General features: G+C 47.8%; 1 protein-coding gene across 2 annotated transcripts in view; it reads right to left on the minus strand.

Moving 5' to 3' along the window:
* Positions 1-20,027, minus strand: part of LOC141190040 (FH2 domain-containing protein 1-like) — a 134,734-nt gene that overhangs the window by 49,591 nt on the left and 65,116 nt on the right. The window lies entirely within an intron of this gene.

The following is a 20,027-nucleotide window of genomic DNA, read 5'->3' on the forward strand; positions in this document are numbered from 1 at the left end:
CGTTAAATAATCTTGGATATATATAGTTGTTAAATTTATGGATAATCGGACCACAGGACTAGGTGTGGTCAGAACAATATTGAAAATAGTTAATAAGTGGCCTTGAAAATAAACCGCAGGCGTGACCGAAGACCAGGCCCACCGAAAGAGTGCCCTGAAGCCACACCCAGGGACGATACACAAAGTGGGTTGATGCGGTTCCCACCAGCCAAATTTCAATTATCCAGAAAAAGACAATCCCCGGATTGTGGCGTAAAGACTAAGGGGTGACTGCTATAAATTTTTGGTTGGGTTTTTTGTAATTTTTGACTTTGTAAACTATTTGTAATGTGAATTGTTATTATCGTTGATTGCTAATTCAAAAAGGTATCCTCAGTCTGGGAGTACTGAATTTAACTAGGGGGGAATGTGGCACCCCAGTGGTCCGGTTGCCACAGTGGCATTGTCTCCCTCACAAGAGTTGATGCCATGCCTGGAAGCAAGCAGGGGTCCCCTAGTCAGGTATACTAGCATGCAACACTTTCCTGGCTCCAGACCAGCAAGGGGAGCTCCTCCCCTTAGCAACTGGAATCTGGAGGCGGGGTTAGTTAGTGTGAGGAGAGCAGGGAGGAGTTGAAGTCAAGACAGCAAAGAGAAAAGACCTGGGGAGTGGAGGTGCACGACAGTTCACCCCAGAGAGGAGCGTAGAAGGACCGGACACCGGAGTCCAAGGTTGTAGGGCACTGAAGGCCTAGCAGCAGACACCGGAGGGCAGGAGACTGCAGGTTTCCTGGCCCCATCAGACCGCCGGAGGCTCCGCAGCGCATAGGGTCCAGCACCGCCACGTGGGAGCGACACTCCAGGAAGGCCCGAGCTGCCTGCCATACGGGTGAGCACAGAAACGCCGCACTCAGGGATGAGGGTCACCGCACCGCTACAAGCAGCAGGGCCAAAGAGATTAGCGCAAAGGGAAGGCCTCCAACTTCACCTGGCGAGGTGGATTCCCAACTTGCTTCCAGGCCACCCGGACCTCTACTACCAACTAGTACCCGTGCCCCAGTCTGCCTAACCACCGCAAGTAAAGATAAGAGGAAACCGCCAGTTGTGGACTGGTCATTATCTGCGCCATCCCCTGCACTACACTGCTCAGCAACATCTATAACATCACCATCTCCTGCCCTGGAGCTAAGCTCTGCCTGTGGAGAACTGAACCAACTCTGCTGTGTCATCATCAGCTCCAGAGGATCTGCACCGCAGCGGTGGCTCCATATAGCCGTATACCACAGGTTGCATCACGAACATTATATATAGAAACTCTATTCCCTTTTCTTTAAAACCCCTTTTATTGACAGCCCTGGGACACGGACCGCGTCACCGATACTGTGACATCCCCCAGCATCGACTAGTCCGGCTACCGAGTACCCCACGGCCCAGGGGGCGCATCATATCTACTACCACCAAAACCACAGTTTTGCCTGCAGATACCGGAAGGTCAGTAATAAAATCCATGGACCAGTATGTCCATGGCCTACTAGGGATAGGTAGCCAAAGAAGAGCACCAGACGGACTGGTGAGCGACACCTTAGAATGTGCGCAAACACAAACAGACACATGTTCAATCACATCCTGATGCAACCCCGGCCACCAAAAATGACGAGAGAGGAGGTCCGCAGTTGCCTTAGCACCTGGATGACCAGCAAGCACAGGTGATGTTCCCTAATTACTTTGCGGCGCAGATTAGATGGTACAAATAACCTTCCTGAAGGGCAGGAGGCAGGAGCGTCCCACTGGGCCTCAAACACCTCACCCTCCAGTTCAGGGTACAATGCCGAAATGACTACCCCCTTCTGTAATATCGGGGCAGGGTTCTCATGGTCACCACCACCAGGGAAGCTCGGGGACGAAGCATCAGCTTTGACGTTTTTTACCCCTGGACGGAAAGTGACAACAAAATTGAACCTAGTAAAAAACAGGGGCCATCTGGCTTGCCTTGGGTTGAGACGTTTAGCTGATTGAAGATATGACAGGTTCTTAAGGTCTGTGATAACAGTAATAGGATGGACAGCCCCCTCCAACCAATGTCACCATTCTTCGAACGCAAATTTAATCGCCAAAAGTTCCCTATTACCCACGTCATAATTTCTCTCAGCCGAAGATAATTTCTTAGAAATGAAAGCGCAAGGACGCCATTTACCAGGGAACGGACCCTGAGATAATACAGCCCCAACCTCGACATCTGACGCATCAACTTCCACGATAAAGGATTGGGAAACATCGGGTTGACTGAGTAAAGGTGCAGTGGCAAAACAGCTTTTTAGGGAGGAAAAATCCTGGAAAAATCAGACCCCTTCCTTGTCAAGTCAGTGAGGGGTTTCACAATTACCGAATAATTTTGGATAAAATTCTGGTAAAAATTAGTAAAGCCCAGAAAATTATGTAGAGCCTTCAGGTTCCCAGGAAGTTTCCAACCAAGAACAGCACGGATCTTCTCCGGATCCTTCTGAAAACCCCAGAATGACAACAGGTACCCCAAAAACTGCACCTCCTGGACAGCGAAAACACATTTTTCTAGTTTGGCATATAGTTTGTTATCCCTTAATATCTGAAGCACCTGTTTAACATGCCCCTGATGTGTCTCAAAATCAGGTGAGTAAACTAAAACATCATCTAGATAGACCACCACAAACCTCCCCACCAAATGATGGAAAATATCATTAATGAAATGCTGGAACACCGCAGGTGCATTGGTCAGACCGAAAGGCATAACCAGACTCTCGAAATGCCCTTCAGGGGTATTGAACGCCGTTTTCCATTCATTCCTTTCTCTGATTCCAGGTTGTAGGCTCCCCTTAAATCCAACTTGGAGAACACCTTAGCTCCCACAACCTGGCTGAACAGATCTGGAATCAGAGGAAGAGGGTATGTAACTCGGATTGTAATTTGATTTAATTCCCGGAAATCTAAACAGGGACGTAGACCGCCATCTTTTTTCTTCACGAAGAAGAGCCCTGCCGCCACTGGCGAAGATGAGTGTCTGATATGTCCCTTCTCCAGACTTTCCGCAATGAAATCCTTCATGGCTTGTCTCTCAGGGCCAGAAAGATTATACAGTCTGGACTTTGGTAGTTTAGCTCCGGAGGTCAGGTTAATAGAACAGTTATATGCATGAGGAGGAGGCAAATCCTGACACCCCCTCTCAGAAAAAATGTCCTCAAAACCAGACAGAAAAGTAGGTAAGGTCTCTGTAGAGACTGTAGAAAGGGAAATATTTAAACAATTTTCATGGCAATTATCTCCCCACTCAATGATCTCCCTGGTTTGCCAATCCACCAATGGATTATGTTTCATCAACCAGGGTAGACCCAGTACAATTGGGGTGGGAAGACCGTCCAGGACATAGAAAGGACTTATCTCACAATGAACCGACCCCTCCCTCAGTCTCACATTATGTACAATCTGAGTCAGAGCTTTCTGTGCAAGTGGTGCTGAGTCGATGGCGAAGATGGGAATAGACTTAGCTAAAGTACAGCAAGCAAGACCATGAGTTCTCACAAACTCAGCATCAACCATGCTGACTCCACTGTCAACAAACACAGAAATTTTCTCAGTTTTGCTCTCTAGCATCATGTCTACTGTCAGGACAAACCGGGAACTGCAGGGTGACGATAAATGTACCCCTTGTTTATCCAACTCCAGTCTACCAAGGGTTAAATGAGTTTCCTTTTGCTTAGGTATCAAAGGACAGGCCCTAATAAAATGTCCCTTTTTCCACAAAAAAAACACAAGCCTTTTTTTTTGTGATTCTCCCTCCGGGGAAATGTACAGTGCAGAGGCACCCCCTAACTGCATGGGTTCCTCCACCTCCCCTAGTACTGGTTCACCGCCAGACCGCTCCCCCAGTAAAGGGGCATTACCCCGAAAAGAAGGCTCCAGAGAAGATGGTCTTACCCACCTATCCTGAAGGCGTCTATCAACACGTATAGCCAACGACATGGCATCCTCCAAGGACTCAGGGGTTTCATACACCACCAAAGCATCTCTCAACCTTTCAGTAAGGCCCTGACAAAATTGGCTTCTAAGAGCTGAGTCATTCCATTTTGTATCAGTTGCCCATCTGCGGAATACAGAGCTGTACATCTACACTGACCGATTTCCCTGATGAATGCGGCACAGCCTGGACTTAGCCAAGGCGATTCAGTCAGGGTCATCATAGATGAGGGCCAGAGCCCCGAAAAACCCCTCCACAGACTGGATACCAACCGAATCCTGCGGCAAAAAGAAAGCCCAGGGTTGAGGATCTCCTTGCAGCTGTGAGATCACAATTCCTACTCATTGTTCCTCATCTCCGGAGGAGTAAGGACGAAGTTTAATATACAGTTTGCAAGCTTCCTTGAACACAAAAAAATAGTCCCTACCTCCTGAAAACCTGTCTGAGAGGGCAACCTTGGATTCAAGCTGGACCGGCCAACCCGCAGAGACCCTAACATTAGGGACCTGCAGCCACTGTTGCTGCTGCTGAATCTCATAGCAGAGGCCAGTCACCTCCAGAGACAGACAGCGCAGCCGCTCTGCCACACACGGTGTGGGAAACACTAAGTGCAACATGAAGGGAAGAAGGGGAGGAAGCTCAGACACTAGGGAAAGGGGGAGTGGAGACCCCTAGGCAGATCTAATATCACCCTGCCTACCCTACCATCCCTATATTGGTTCCACACCAATCGCCGAGCAGGAAACCTAAGCCTTGTATATCCCTAGACCTAGGCCCTAGATAGGGAGGGGGAAGGGGTGAGAACAGGTCCCACTACAAACTAAAGACAGCAAGGTAGACAAACAAAGGGTATAACTTAGCTTGAGCAGACACCAGAGGAGAAACTCCAACAGTCCTCCAAGGGCACCAGAGAAGAAGCTAGCCGACTGCTAGAACTCCAAGCCAGAGCCAAGGAAAATAGAAATATCACCGGCAAGTCCCTGAAGCAGACAGAGTTTTTAAACACCCAGACCAGGTTGTATCAATCAGAGCAGAAGGGAGGTAGCCGCTGGGTCCTAAAAGTAGACGGATTAAGAAGGCGTCTGCAATGCCAGATGCAGTGACCTTCTACAAACAGAACCAGAGCGACTTTCTGTTACATCTGACACACATGTGACAGGAATATAGGCTTCTCCGGAAAAACGTGCAGCACCTACAGTGAACTGTGCCTCCAGGTACTGACACCCCTAAAAGTTGGCATTTGCCTTTTATTAGCTCATAAGTTACACTCACATCCCAACCATCCTTACTCCTGCAGGGTTGGACTTTTAAGTTTCAGAAAATTATGAGATTCCCTAAATTGACTATATCTTTAATTGGGAACATCGCATGTGCTCGATATCAGCATCATCTTTTGTATCATGATTTTATCTTTACATAGAGACCAAATACGCCAGGTGTAGCCTCATGGATCAGCTCCTTATTCAATTTACATGATTCTGGTCATAATGCAGTGACTTGAAATGGTGCTTTGCATTCGCCACTTCATCAAGTTTCTGAAAATATGATTTTCCTATTTATTGGATAGACACAGTTCATGCAAATCTCCCTTCTTATTTTCTCGTGAGCAGGCAAGGAGAATCCAAAATGTTTCTAAATCTCTTATCTTGATCGAAATCTAATCCACATTCCTGAAGCCCTCACATCTGTTCAGCCATTGGAGTATCTATGGGTTAAGAAATTCCAAAGGAGTAGGTCCGCCACACAGAGGAAGCATTTTACTTTTCTCATCTCTGGAAGTATTTTACTTTTTTCCATGACAGGTCCCATTTGAGTGAATTGCCATGGACCTAGTACGTCTCTTAGTTAAGTCTACGCAGGAACATCAATACATCCTAGTAGTCATGGACTATGTGACCTGGTAGCCAAAAGCAGTACCACTAAGGAACTCTTCTGCCAAGAGTATAGCCCATATTTTTGCTAGGACGGGCCTGCCAAAGGAGATCTTGGCAGACCAGGAAACCCCCTTCATAAGCAAGGTGATGAAGGAGATGTATAGGGTCCTCCAGATTGCCCAGCAGCAAACCTCCGTCTACCATCCGCAGACAGACGGCCTAGTAGTGCGCTTTGATAAGACCTTAAAGGCCATGCTCAAGTAAGTCATTGAGAAGGACAGTCGAGACTGGGACTATCTGCTTCCGTTTCAGCTCTTCACCGTCAGAGAAGTTCCTCAAGCCTCCACTGGTTTCTCTCCGTTCAAGCACCTGTATGGTCGACATCCATGAGGGCTCCTAGACATCACCAAATAAACCTGGGAAACCGAGGTCATGCCCAACCGGAGCATCATGCAGCACATCGCCCAGTTGCAGGAAAGAATGGTGAAAGTAATGCCTATCATGAAGATGCATCTTCTCCAGGCACAGGATGCACAGGCAAGGGTTCATAATCGATTAGTGAGACTAAGGCAGTTCCAGCCTGGGGACCGCATACTGGTGCTTATTTCCCGGTCGAGAGCAAGTTCCTGGCCAAGTGGCAAGGCTCATACAAGGTGGTGGAAAAATTGGATGAGGTTAATTACAAGGTCCACCAGCCAGGATGGCCCAGAAGCAATAGTGTCGAGAACTGCTGCAGCAGAACCATGACCTGTTCTCAGAATTGCCAGGGCATACGCAGGTGGTGGAGCATGACGTTTTGACAGAGCCGCATATAAGGGTAAACCTTAAGCTCTATAGAATTCCCGAAGCACGCCTTGAGGTAATCTCAAACAAGGCAAAGAGAATGCTAGACCTCAGCATGATAGAGGAGTCAAAAAGTGGATGGTCGAGTCCCATCGTCTTTGTGCCACAGACCAACGTTGAGTGGCAGTTTTGTAACGACTACCGCAGGCTGAACGAATTGTCCAAATTTGACGCGTATCTGATACCCTGCGTTGATGAACTCATTGAGAGACTTGGACCCGCGAGGTACTCTACCACCCTCGGACCTGACAAAGGGCTACTGGTAGATCCCTATGTCCCAGAGTGCCAAGGAGAATATGGCCTTCTTGATACCTGATGGGTGATCTTAATAAAGCAGAATGCCTTTCGGACTGCAGGGTGCCCCAGCCACCTTCGAGAGGGCCATGGAACTGATCCTAGCTCTGCATAAGAAGTAAATCCAAAAAAGTAAGTAAAATAAATCCAAAAAAATGTGCCATTGGGAAAGAAGAGGCCAAGTACTTAGGCTACCTCACCGGGAGAGGCAAACTCAAGCCACAAGTAAACAAGTTTGAGGCAATACAGAAGTGGCCGCAACCGCTTTCTAAGAAGCAGGTCGGGGCGTTTCTTGGAATTGTGGGATATTTTGGCAGTTTATCCCAAATTTCGCAATACTTGCCGCACCATTGACAGATCTCCTTAAAGGCACCAAATCGACAATGGCTAAATGGAATGCTGAGACAGAGATGACATTCCAAGAGCGGAAGCTGGCTCTATGTAAACAGCCAGTCCTGGTCACACCGGACTTCAGCAAAGAATTTGTGGTCCAGACAAATGCTTCAGAAGTTGAGTAGGGAGCCATGCTGTCTCAAGAAATAAATGGTGAAGAACATCCCATCCTGTATCTGAGCCAGAAGCTCTCTTCCTGCGAGAAAAACTATGGCACTGTTGAGAAAGCGTGTTAAGCCATAAAATGGGCCGTGGATACGCTGAAGTATTACCTACTAGGCTGTAGGTTTAAACTAGTGTCGGACCATGCACCTCTGAGATGGTTAAGGGAAAAAAAGGGTAAGAATGCCCATGTGACTAGGTGATTCTTAGGCCTGCAGGACTTTAGTTTCCACGTATAGCATAGACCTGGGAAGTTACACGGTACAGCTGCTGCCCTCTCCAGATTTCCCTGATTGGTGTTTGAAGGAGCCAAACCCTGTGCCTTTGGGCAGAGGGGGAATATATGTGACAGGTCACTGCCAAATTTATGTGAGGGGAGATATGTGTCATGGAGTTTGATATCTTCCGTGATGTGAAACCCAGAAGTGTCTCTCCAGCATGTTATGTGCTGAGGTGTTAATCAGCCATGGGTTAGTTTTTTTTGTGAGTAGTTGTAAGAGAAGGGTGGGATCATAGGCGGATTATAATGAGGGCAATCTGGGCTCCCGCCCGGGGCCCGGACTCTGGGGGGTGCCATGCCCAGATTGCCCTCATTATAATCTTTTGTCCGCCGCCATCGGTGGCACAAGTGGTGTCCCTGTAGTCAAAAATCCGGGGCCTTCTTGACTTGAGCCCCAGATGTCCTGTGAGTACCGCACAGCCGCACTTAACTGGGCCAATCAGAGGACGGCTGCGCTGGTCTCCTGCTGTCTTAGCAGCAGCCGGCACTGTACTTCTGTGAGAGCTTCTGTCCCCGGCCGGCTGCATCACGGTATAGCAGCCGTGTGACGCACCATGCTGTGCGCGGTCACCTCTGCCAGCCTCCATGTCATGATGGAGAGCTGGAGACTTGAACAGGATCCCAACCAGGAGTATGGCTGAGCGGCCTCATACTGTATATAGGGAGCTGCGAGCGGCCTCATACTGTATATAGGGAGCTGCGAGCGGCCTCATACTGTATATAGGGAGCTGCGAGCGGCCTCATACTGTATATAGTGAGCGGCGAGCGACCTCATACTGTATATAGAGAGCTGCGAGCGACCTCATACTGTATATAGGGAGCTGCGAGTGACCTCATATTGGAAATGGGGAGCTATGTGCAGCTTCATACTGTGTATAGGGAACTGTATGCGGCTCCTACTGTATATAGGGAGCTGCGTGCAGCCTCTTACTGTATATAGGGCGCTGCGTGCGGCCTCATACTGTATATAGGGAGCTGCGTGCGACCTCATACTATATATAGGGAGCTACATGAGGCATCATACTGTATATAGGGAGCTACATGCGGCCTCATACTGTATATAGGGAGCTACGTGCGGCCTCATACTATATATAGGGAGCTACATGCGGCATCATACTGTATATAGGGAGCTACGTGCGGCCTCATACTGTATATAGGGAACTGTGTGCGGCCTCATACTGTATCTAGGGAGCTACGTGCGGCATCATACTGTATATAGGGAACTGTGTGCGGCCTCATACTGTATCTAGGGAGCTACATGTGGCGTCATACTGTATATAGAGAGCTACGTGCAGCCTCATACTGTATCTAGGGAGCTACGTGCAGCATCATACTGTATACAGAGGGATGTCAGCATACTTAATTGTGCTCAATATTAAGTAATGCAATTAATATATATGTAAAAAATACAATTAATATGCTAATATTAATATTGAGCAGAATTAATTTGAACCTATTGTTTCGGCCTCCACAACAGTCACGGTCTCTCGTGTGGCCCCTTGGGAAAGTTAATCTCCCACCCCTGCTCTATTTTATATAGCGCTATGTTGTATATAGTTCTGTACATAAGGGAAAAATTTGCGCGGTGCGTTATGTGCGCCGCTGTCTCTGTCTTTTTCTCTACAGATCTGCACCACAGCACCTGATTTATCAAAAATGGATCATGTGACATGTCACGTGATCCATTGAGTACCTGGGGGCCCACGCCTCTTAAACTGCCCGGGGCCCTGGCTACTCTTAATCCACCCTGGGCGGGATGGCTACTCACCATATCTCCACCTCAATGGTATGGTTTGGCAAGTTAAGTTGACTTTTTTTTCTGTCCTGGTGTGTTTGGAGGCAATGAAGTCTCTAGTCTGAAGCTTCAGTTGTATCCTGAGCTGATCCCTGCAGGCATATGGACTGTGCTACAAGTTAGCTTTTGTTTTCCGTTATGCCAGAAAGGCCGTGTTTATTTTGTTGAATCCTGCATTGGTTTATGCCGGGTTTAAACCAAAAGAAGAAACATTCCTGTCTCAACCTCTGAGCGTAACCGAGTGAGCCAATCTACCACAGTACATACTGAAAATTGTAGGTTCAAGCAATACAATTATTTATGGGGCTGAACTTACACAGACACTACAATTGATCGTTGTACTAAGCTTGGTGCTGTATACCTCGGCTGCACCCGGAGGTAGACACGGAACACTGTCTCTTTAAATTTCTCATTGGTTTATTAAGCAGCATAAACCAATATAGAGTTCATAAAAAAAACACGGCCCTTCTGGCATAATAGCAAAACAAAAGAAAATGTCCAGCATAGTCCTTGTACCTACTAGGGTCCAGCCACTCAGGGTTAGCAAGCAAAACACACGGTTCAGATAAGCATAAAATAACACAAGCTCCACACCTGTGTGAAAAGGCTGGCTATTTATAGCCCAGACCACACCCTGGGGTGGAGATATGGTGAATGGCCTCTCATCCCCACTATGGTCATTCACACAAAAAAAACAGCCCTTTTAAAATGGCAGTTTAACCCTTTCAGCACATAACATCATGGAGAAGACTTACCGGTTTCACATCACTGAAGCTAATAGTCTCAGTGAAACATATCTCCCGTCCATCACTCTGTCAGTGACTTTGTCACAACATGTACTGACAGTAACATAGTAACATAGTCTTCCTTCAACCTTAAAAACTAAGTCCATCTAGTTCAACCCATAGCCTAACATGTTGATCCAGAGGAAGGCAAAAAAAAAAAAACATGTGGCAAACACTAAGCTCCACATTGGGGAAAAAAATTCCTTCCTGACTCCATATGACAATCAGACTAGTGTGAGAGTGTGAACTGTGATAGCAGCAGGAGAGCATTAGGACCCTGTGACTTTTGCCTGGCTGAGCTCAGAGCAGGGGCAAAGCAGGAGACCCTGTGTGTTCTCAGGGTGTCTGCTGTGCGAGACGCTGGACGGGGAGTCTGAGGAGAACTGTGAGGACTGAACTGCAACAAGACTCTCTCTCTACGAGCTTTCCTGTGGGGGTTGTTAACCCCTGGCCCTGGTGAAGCTGTGTCCCTGCTTAAGAACGAGTGCTGAGCTGGGGAAAGCTGTGTGGCTCCTTGGAGTTTTGTGGGAGTCCATGCTGAGTGGCTAGAGACTTTGTGCTGAAGGAGCCAAGTGTCGAGTGAGAAGGCAAAGAGACTGAGGAATCCATCTCTGTGATGGAGCACATGGTCTGTGGTCTGGAAAACAGTGAGTGACTGCGAGAGGAGAGAAGGGGTCCGGTGCCATTCACATTGAGAGGACACTGACAAGCCTTGTGAAGAGATCTTCCCAGACCTTAACCTGAGGCTACAGGACTAAAGTCCCCGGCGTGTGGGCTCGGCGTCGGCCGACAAGACAAGGAACCTTTGCTGTTTTTGTGAACTTTGCTTTTTATTTGGCGCCAACGTTTTCCGGGACTAGCTGCAGCCACCGCGATTCACAGGCCTGTGATAGACCACATCTGAGGTTAATGATACCATAACTTTAAGATACCCGGGTATCCCTATACTAGGGGTATAAGAGCAATTGGTATAGTTTCATGCATTGTTATTGTTAATAGTGGTAGGATTGTACTCAGTGTGCCATCTCAGGGGGTCCCTATAGACCACCCTCACTAGATTGACACTGTGTTTAGGTAAAATTGTTCCAGATCCTTAGAATAATTCACATAAGCTGGAAACCTTGAGATTGGCACATTGATTTCAGCTTTTGCTGATTGTGTGTATTTAGTAGAGACAGTGTCCAGGTAGAACCTGAGACTGATTCATCCAATACTGAATTTTAGTCTTATCCCTGTTTTAGTAAAGAAAGTGTTTATTTCTGTCTCTGTCTCAGTTTGTGACTCACTGGATCTCTCTCGGACCTCCAGTCATAAGGGTATGTGCACACGATGCAGAAATGCTCAGGATTTTTTCCTGAACGTTTCTGCATCTCTCTGGCAGGAAAAAACGCATGTGGATTGCACATGCGGATTGTACATGTGGATTGCACATGCGGATTGTACATGTGGATTGCACATGCGGATTGTACATGTGGATTGCACATGCGGTTTCCTGCCAGAGAGATGCGGAAATGAAGCGTTCTTCACTTGCATTTCCGCATGCGGGTTGCGATTTTAGCATCACTTGGAAAGTGCTTGTCAACTTCACACTATATAAATCCATGCAACCGGCAACCGGCAACCGGCATGGATTTATATAGTGTGTGAATGTCAAAAAATAAAAAATAAATCTATACTTTACCCTCTGATGGCCCCCGGTGTCCGGCTTCGCTCGGTCCCGGCTGCCGGCAGTGAAGACTTTAGGACCTTCCGACGTCAGCGTCACGTGACCGGTCACATGACTCTGACGTCAGCGAAGGTCCTTCTTCATTCAACCCCGAAGTGCGGGGAACCAAGCAGGAGCGCTGCGCGGGCCGTCAGAAGGTGAGAATATATATATTTTTTATTTTATTCTTTTTTTTTTAATGGTACCTGGGTCTGGATGAGAGTCCTCTCCTCCACACCCGGGTACCATCCGCACATTAGACCGCATGAAAAGCGCATCAACATATACAGTGATGCGGATTCCATGCGGTCTAATGCAAGTCAATGGCGGCAAAAGAGCAGCGTTTCCGCAAAATTAATTGACATGCTGCGGATTTTTGAAAAATCCACATCATGGGCACAGCACATGCGGATTTCAATTGGGGAACATTGCTTCCCTTCTACCATGCGTTTTTCATGCGTTTCCGCTGCGTTTTTGCAGTTGCGTAAACGCCGCGGAAACGCATTAAATACGCATCGTGTGAACTCAGCCTTACACTAGTTCCCTGGATCAACGCCCTATCAAGGAATCTATTATATATAACCTGTAATATTATACTTTTCAGGAAAGGCGTCCAGGCCCTTCTTACATGTTAGCAGTGAATCCCTCATTACACCATCATGCGGCAGAGAGCTCCATAGTCTCACTGCTCTTACAGTAAAGAATCCGCGTCTGTGATGATGATTAAACCTTCTTTCCTCCAGACGTAGAAGATGCCCCCTTGTCCCGGTCTCAGGCCTCAGAGTAAAAAGATCAGTAGACAGGTCTTTGTACTGTCCCCTCATATACTTGTACATAGTAATAAGATCACCCCTAAGCCTTCGTTTTTCCACAGTAAATAACCCCAAGTGTAATAACTAGTGATGAGCGAACACTAAAATGCTCGGGTGCTCGTTGCTCGGGTTGAGCACATTGGAATACTCGGCTGTTCGACCCGAGTAACGAGCCCAATGTAAGTCTATGGGAAACTTGAGCATTTTTCAGGCGGCTCCCCCCGGCGGTCTGCAGAGGCCTAAAAATTGCCCAAATCGATGGGAACAATGCTCAAATGACATGGGAACAGCATGGGGAAGACCCCTGGAAGCATTTCTAACCCCCAGGTTACTGCTGTCAACAACATTGTCAGAGTATTACGCGACTTTTACGGACTCACAATAAAACATAGAGAAACAAGACCAAAATGGATTTTCCTGGGAAATACTCTAAGGAACATCCTTTCCAGGGTAATGACTTGTATATAAAGCAAAATAAATAACCAAAAACAAAAATACTCCTCCACACCTTGGGCTATGTTCACACGTAGCGTTTCTGATGTGTTTTTGCACTTTTGTATTGCTTTCAACCAAGACAAATGCATTCACCGGGAAAGGTCATTTTAACATTTTACAACCTTATCCGGCCATGTGGTGTGTGACACATCATCAGACACATGCATACAGTGCTGAAAAGAACAGCATGGGGAAGACCTCTGGAAGCATCTCTGACACCCAGGTCACTGCCTAAAAGTGTGGTCATCATAAGTGATCCTTGGCGCATGCAAAGATGCCTCCCGCCATGAACCTGTCGTTGCAGACTTGCAACAATCACCGTCCACGTCCTTGTCCCAGGGCAGTGTTCAGTTGTCCCTACCCCATTCCTTGGAATGCAAGCGCAAGTATGCAGCCAGCCACTCACCCACCCACAGGTGAGAAAAGAAATGGCCAAATGTACAACACTGGATGGACCATAATACCTAGACCTCGTGTCAGGCACCAAGTCCGTATTGCCTACTCAGATAAATACATATAAAATAGGAGGACACTTGAATAATGTGGCAAAAGATAAATGTACTTTTATTTAAATACAAAATTCCAAAACATTAAAACATGTAAAGGTTACAATAGCATGGGGATAAAGTGCAAAGTGCCAGAAACTGGGGAGTACCGAGGGAAAACGGGCAATATAAGGTTGTAAATGTATATATACAGTCAATATAAACACAGGTGAGTCAATATGAGTATATGGATAATGAAGAAATTTGCAATACCAAAGAAGAGAAGGCCCCCTATATCATGATACCCATCCCGCACTAAGCGGGTAACATAATGTGAAAGTCACAGACAATGTAAATGGGCATACAGGGAGACTCAAATTAAACGTTGCATATACGCAAATTCCCCCATGTTAGAGGAAGGGAGGGGATGTTAATGAAGTAACTAGTCCATAAGGCTGCAATACTATACTGCCAAATTTTTGACAGCTGCTTGCACTTGAAATGTGGCTCATGGAGGTGGAAGCTTGTCATAACCTCATGCCAGCGGCGGCCGGGTGTCCATACTCGGTCCCCAGTCGCCACCATATTTCCCGGTATCGCCTTCGCCTTCCACAAGCACGGGTCCTACAACATTACCCGTGCCCTCCCCAGTGGACTTACTGGAAAGGACCTTCTAACCACAAACACCTGGACAGGTGAATGTGGCCAGGGACGGTTCGGAGCCAGTCCACAACTTCTTTTCCTAAGAGTTGTATTTAGCTCGGTGAAAGGACTGGCATATAGGGAAACCCCATCTACCCTGCGTGTCATTTCTCCCAGGAAGTCCTCTAAAGCTGCTTGCACGTGAAATGTGGCCTGAACATTACTGCTGGTACTTTTCTGTGGGAATTTGCTTCCCTCCTACCAGCCTGGAATATTTCCAGTAAACTTTGGTACGACGCCATGGTATTAGCACTGCCCCCAGTACCAGTAACGAAGCCATCCCCAATTTCCTTCTCAGGAATTTTATTTGATAGACTGAGTGGCTGCCCAAATACATTAGTTTCTCACAAAGGAGCTGAAGATAGAGTGGCAGTAGGTGCAAGTTTCTCCAGCCTGTTAGATATCAGAGGGTGAACGGCAGCACAGTGGATCAGTGGTTAGCAGTGAAGCCTTGCAGCGCTGGGGTCCTGGGTTCAAATCCCAGCAAGGACAACACCTGCAAGGATTTTGTATGTTCTCCCCGTGTTTGCATGTGTTTCCTCCTCAGTAAAAAAGCAGCCATAGAGTGTCCGGGAACCTTTCCACACACTTTTCTTAGCCAGGGCTGCTTCTCAGCAGGGTTGGACGGTCCCACCAGAGAATCCTCAGGTGGGCCATGGCTTCTCCATCAGGAGAGTTCATGATAGCGCTAACTTTTGCAGCTGCTATGGGGCTCTTGAGCGGGTGAGAAAGGTTATCCCTCAGAATCAAATCCTCTGGTGGGCACAATGTTTTTCAATCTGAAACAGCTTCTCAGTGGGAGTTGTATTTCACCAAAGCCATATTCTTTGGCTCGATGAAAGGTCTGGCATAGAGGGAAATCGTATCCACCCCGGCTGTCATTTCTCTGTCACCAGGTTCTGCCCATTGTCACACACGACCATGCTTGGCTGTAGTTTCAGCGGTAAGAGCCACAGATCAGGCTGCTGTGTTACAGCTTTCAACAACTCTGCAGTGCTGGGCGGTTTGTCAATTAAGCATTAAGCATGTTATCTTCAGCACAGCCTGTTGCCGCTTGGCCAAGGCAGTGCTGCAGTGCTGTCAGCTTGTGACTGATGAGGTCATTTCAGAGATGGAGGAGGAGGTGCATGAGCTGAGCAATGTGATTACATTGAGGTTAAATAGGTGACGCTGTTTTTTAAGCTAAAGAAAGATCCTATAGTTTTGGTTTTTTTTACGTTATTTTTTAAGACAAATGTATTCACCGGGAAATGTCATTTTAACATTTTACAACCTTATCTGGCCATGTGGTGTGTGACACATCATCAGACACATCCTGTTTTATTTATGATGGAGGGACTCTGAAAGTCATAAAGCCTATTTTTATAGGGCCATCAGACGGCCCTTACTATTCTTAAAAGGCCAGCAGTCGGCCCTCGCTATTGTTAGAGAGCCATCAGCCGGCTATACTTTGTTCTTCCCATTATTAACAAGTGGGTCTCCTATACTGTTATTGCGTATCCAGTGACTGCAAGGGCTGCCAAAAATTTGGACGCAACCCAATACCCCTTTGAAGAGACATAGAGGAGGGTCTCAGTAAAAAAAATGTTCCCATTATAAAGGAGCGGCTCTCCTATAGTAACATAGTAACATAGTTTGTAAAGCCGAATAAAGACTTGCGTCCATCAAGTTCGACCTGTTAGTTCTGTAATTGCTAAAGTTGATCCAGAGGAGGGCAAAAACCCCAAATGATTTGGCCAATCTTCACCTGAGGAAAAATTCCCTCCCGACTCTGAAACCAGCAGTCAGAATAAATCCCTGTATCAACCTACTATTTTATTTTATTTTTAAGTATACGCTGAAATCTGCCTGGTGTCTAGAAATGCATCCAGTCCCCGCTTGAACTGGTGTAGTGAATCCGACATTACCGTCTCCTCACTCAGTGAATTCCATATTCTCACTGCTCTTACCGTAAAGAACCCCTTCCTATGCTGGTGCTGAAACCTTTTCTCTTCCAGTCTTAGTGAGTGCCCTCTGGTTACCGTAATATCCCTCCTTTTGAACAAATCCCGGGCAAGATCTCTATACTGTCCCCTAACATATTTGTACACATTTATTATGTCCCCCCTCAACCTTCTCTTTTCCAGGCTGAATAGTCCTAGTTTTGCCAACCTCTCTGGGTATTGCAGTCCCTCCATTCCCTTTATTAATTTTGTTGCCCTCCTTTGTACCTTTTCAAGCTAATTTCTATCCTTTCTATATATTGGGGCCCATAACTGAGCACAGTATTCCAAGTGTGGTCTGACCAGTGCTTTGTACAGTGGAAGAACAATGTTCTCCTCCTTTGCAGCTATACCTCTTCTGCTACATCCCATTACCCTGTTTGCCCTTACAGCAGCGGCCCATGCTGTGACTGCAAGGGCTGCCTAAATTCTAAGTGGGGTTTTTCCTAAAATTGGTCAGCCGTTGGACTCACTGCATACCCTATAACTGTATAGCAGGCTCTCTCCTTTCTAAATGGAATTTGTCGTTACTGTGGCCCTGCTCCATGTGTCTTTAAATTCTTAGTGGGGTTTTTCCCAAATTTTAAGACACATAGAGCAGGGCCACAGTAACGACAAATTCCATTTAGAAAGGAAATAAGAGATAGAAAGTTCTCCTTGTAGCGTGGGTCTAGAAGTGTCACCAACCAGTAATGACTGTCACCCAAAATTTTGAGAACGCGAGGGTCATGGGAAAGGCAGCGTAACATAAACTCAGCCATGCGTGCCAGACTACTAACAGGCAAGACTTCCGTGTCCTCACTAAGAGGACGACTGACCATGCTCTCCTCCTCCTACTCCTCCTCTTTGTCCTCTGGCCATCCACGCTGAACAGACGGTATGACAGCTGTGCAGGTAATACCGTCTATAGTGCATGAAACTAGCTCCTGTCCTTCCTCCTCTTCCTCATTGTCACCGAATCAACGTTGGGATGAGATGAGGCTTGGCTGTGTGTAATCACCCTGTATGGTTCCTTGCTCCATCTCATCGTGCTCCGCCTGCAATGCATCCTCTTTGATTGTGAGCAGAGAGAGTTTCAGAAGACAGAGAAGCGGGATGGTGACGCTAATTATTGCGTCATCGCTGCTCACCATCTTGGTGGAGTCCTCAAAGTTTTGGAGGATGGTACATATGTCTACATCCATGTCCACTCCTGAGGTCTTATGTGTGGAGTCTGAACTGAATATCGACGGCCTTGTTGATGCTGGTAGTCAACAACTGCCCTCTTCTGCTCACAAATCCTTCCCAACATCTGCAGTATAGAGTTCCAACGCGTGGGAACATCACACACCAGTCTGTGAGCAGGCAGCTGCAAACGCTGCTGAAGCACCGCAAGGGCGGCGGAAGCTGTACCTGACATTCTAAAATGGGCACACAGGTGGCGTACTTTAACAAGCAGATCCGGCAGCCCGGGTAGGATTTGAGAAACTGCTGAACCACGAGGTTAAGCACATGGGCCAGGCATGGTACGTGTGTGAGCTCGCCTCGCCTCAGAGCCGCCACCAGGTTCCGGCCATTGTCACACACGACCATGCCTGGCTGTAGGTTCAGCGGTGTGAGCCACAGATCTGCCTGCTCTTTCAGAGCTGTCCACAACTCTTCAGCATTGTGCGGTTTGTCACCTAAGCATATTAGCTTCAGCACAGCCTGTTGCCACTTGGCCGAGGCAGTGCTGCAGTGCTTCCAGCTTGTGACTGATGTGGTCATTTCGGAGATGGAGGCTGAAGAAGAGGAAGAGGCTGAGGAAGATGAGGTGCAGGAACTGTAGACCGTGGGGGCAACCCTGATTGACCTAGGGCTCGCAATCCTTGGTGTCGGGAGGACGTGTTCTGTCCCAAGGTCCGACTGGGTCCCGGCTTCCACTATGTTAACCCAGTGTGCCGTCAGCGAGATGTACCGTCCCTGCCCACAAGCACTTGTCCACGTGTCCGTGGTTAGGTGGACTTTACCGGTAACTGCGTTGTTGAGAGCACGGCTAATGTTTTGGGACACGTGCTTGTGTAATGCGGGGACGGCACACCGGGAGAAATAGTGGCGGCTGGGGACCGAGTACCGAGGGACAGCCGCCATCAGGTTGCGGAATGCTTCTGTCTCCACGAGCCTAAAAGGCAACATTTTGAGCGCAAGCAGTCGTGAAATGTGAGAATTTAGTAGTGTGGCCTGTGGGGCGTTGGCTGCATATTTGTGCTTGCGTTCCAAGAACTGGGGTATGGACAACTGAACGCTGCGCTGGGACAAGGACATGCTGCCACCCGCAGACACTGTTCCTGGACCCTGGGGTTCGGCCCACAAAGTCGGGTACTTTGCTGCCATGTGCCTGATCATGCTGGTGGTGGTCAGGCTGGTCGTTTTGCCACCCCTGCTGATGCTGGCCTGGCAGGTGGTGCAAATGGCCTTTTTGGGGTTATCGGCAGAGTCTTTAATAAACAACCAGACTCGGGAAGACCTAATAGTTGTACTGGCCACTTCCTTCGTGTTGGTGTTACGGGGAACAGTTGCCTGCCTTCTGTCTGTGGCTACCACACTGCTTCTTCCTGCCTGTTAGGGTGCTTTGCCTCCCTCCCCCTGTGTGCTGCTGTCCTCGCTCTGCATGTCTTCCTGCCAGGTTGGGTCAGTTACTAGATCATCCACCACCTCGTCTTCCACTTCCGCACCCTGGTCCTCCTCCTGACTTTCTGGCAATTGTGTCTCATTATCATCCACCTCTTGTGACACTTTCCCACCGTCGCCTTCGTGTGACCGTGGCTGCTCAAATATTTGGGCATTGCTACACGCGATCTCCTCTTGCCCCGCTTCAAGTGGACCAGGCGAGAGGCCCGAATCTATAAATGGAAAAGTGAACAGCTCTTCAGAGTGTCCAAGTGTGGGATCAGTTGTCTCTGGGCACTCGGCATAGTGGGAGGAAGGAGGATCAGGGTGAGGAATATGCGGTCCAGACTCACAGCTACTTGACTGTGTGGAAGACAGGGTGGTGGTGGTGGTGGCTAAGTGACTGGAAGCATTAGCTGTTATCCAACCAACAACCTTTTGACACTGCTCTGGGTTCAATAGTGGTGTGTTGCGGTCCCCTAGGAATTGGGACAGGAAGGTCAGGCGAGATTATGTGGGTGTTTCTTGTGGCACAATTTCGGCTTGCCCACGGCCTTGTCCTCGGCCTCTGCATGCACCATCACCATCACATCCAGTTCCCCGTCCCTTGCCACGTGCCTTGCCCATTTTAAATGGAGGACAGTATCTTCCACGCTCACTACAAATGACTGAGTTTGGAGCGAACTTATATGTGATCCGTGTGACGGAGAAAACACAGTTTTAAATACCTGGCCTGTAGGTAAGTAGTTTGACCAGCAAACTGCTGTGAATTGCTTCACTGACACACTAAAGGAAATTTTTAATGGAGGCCAGAAATGGCAGTAT

Source organism: Phyllobates terribilis, unplaced genomic scaffold (assembly GCF_046119375.1).
Source record: "Phyllobates terribilis strain yellow unplaced genomic scaffold, ASM4611937v1 Scaffold_2__4_contigs__length_985480577, whole genome shotgun sequence".
In the NCBI taxonomy this organism is placed as follows: Eukaryota; Metazoa; Chordata; class Amphibia; order Anura; family Dendrobatidae; genus Phyllobates; species Phyllobates terribilis.